Here is a 1,398-nt window from a genome sequence, read left to right on the forward strand (position 1 = left end):
ATTCAGGGGATGCACAGTCATTCCATGAGCAAGTTACACAATGTAAGATAAGGACATTGTGAAAAACAAAACCATACTGTACATAATGCACTTTATAGTAAAGTACTGGGAACAGAGTATTTGGTAAATCGTAACTATAATAATGATTTTAAACAGATCCACGAATCACACTTATTATTATATTCTGTTTCACCCGGGCTTTGCCAAGCTTCCCACATTTGTACTAGATCTTCTTGGCTTTAGTTTCTCCCCAGTTCTCTACCCTTTGAACTCACTCCAAGGCTTCCCTAGAATCTTTGCTCTCCTAGAAATTAGATTAAACAGGCACCTGCTCACATCATACATCCCCTGCCCTTGTCACCAGACATACACGCATCCATCTTCTGCGCTTTCCGTTCTCTTGCAGAAAAGTCTGCATGGGAAGCTGAGGCAGAACCAAGTCCACCAGACTCCGAGGAAAGAGAAATATGGACCCTGTAACCAGATAAAAGTGAAACCAGGACTTTATTTATTCCACAAATACTTTTTGACTACCTATAGATGACAGGCACTGTTCAAGGCATTGGGGTTCCCACAGTGAACAAAGGAGACAAAAACGTCTGCCTTTGTGAGCTTATATCATAGTGGAAGGAAATAGACAATAAAAATACGTAAAATATAGACATTGGTATGTAGATGGTGATAAATGATAAGGAGAAATATAAAGACAGACTGGAAGTGACAACAGTGGGGAGGTGGGATTGGTATCTGCATTTAACGTTGTTTTCTAACAGCAATTCAGGGTGGGGCAGAGAGCAGTGAGAAAATGAGGCCCTTATGCTCAGCGCCCCCAACTCCGCCTCGGTGAGGTCACTATTCATTTTGGAACATTGCCCTTGGGACCAACATATTCTCAGTGGTCCTTGTGAAGGTTTCCACCCTAAGTCCCTCATTCTCACCAGGCAATACTAATTCCCCTACAGCAAACTTCGGAGGCAACGCGGAGAAAGTGTGAATCAATTCAAGACTAAGGTTGCCAAAATGTTTGATCAGCTCTGCGTCAGCCTTGACATTACATTACATTACATTACATTACATTACATTACATTACATTACAGATCCCCTGATCGCCACCGTCGCAGAAGCCCTGATTAAAAGCGTGCATGTAGCTGCACATCCATTGCTGGCATTTCTTCCGTTAGCCTCCGCTGGAACTGGTTAGTGAGGACCCCTCCATTTCACAAGGCAGCTTCGGTTTTGTTTTGTTTTGACTTCTGCACCCCGAAGCTGTAGCACCAGTTTGTTTTCTCACGGGACTGGGGCGGCTTCCGGGGCGCGGCATGCTGGGGGTTGTAGTCCGCACTCTCCAGGCAGCTTCCATTACAGAAGGCGATGGGCCGAGAGCTGAGGAACTACAAT

This window comes from Symphalangus syndactylus, chromosome 18 (assembly GCF_028878055.3).
Source record: "Symphalangus syndactylus isolate Jambi chromosome 18, NHGRI_mSymSyn1-v2.1_pri, whole genome shotgun sequence".
NCBI lineage: Eukaryota > Metazoa > Chordata > Mammalia > Primates > Hylobatidae > Symphalangus > Symphalangus syndactylus.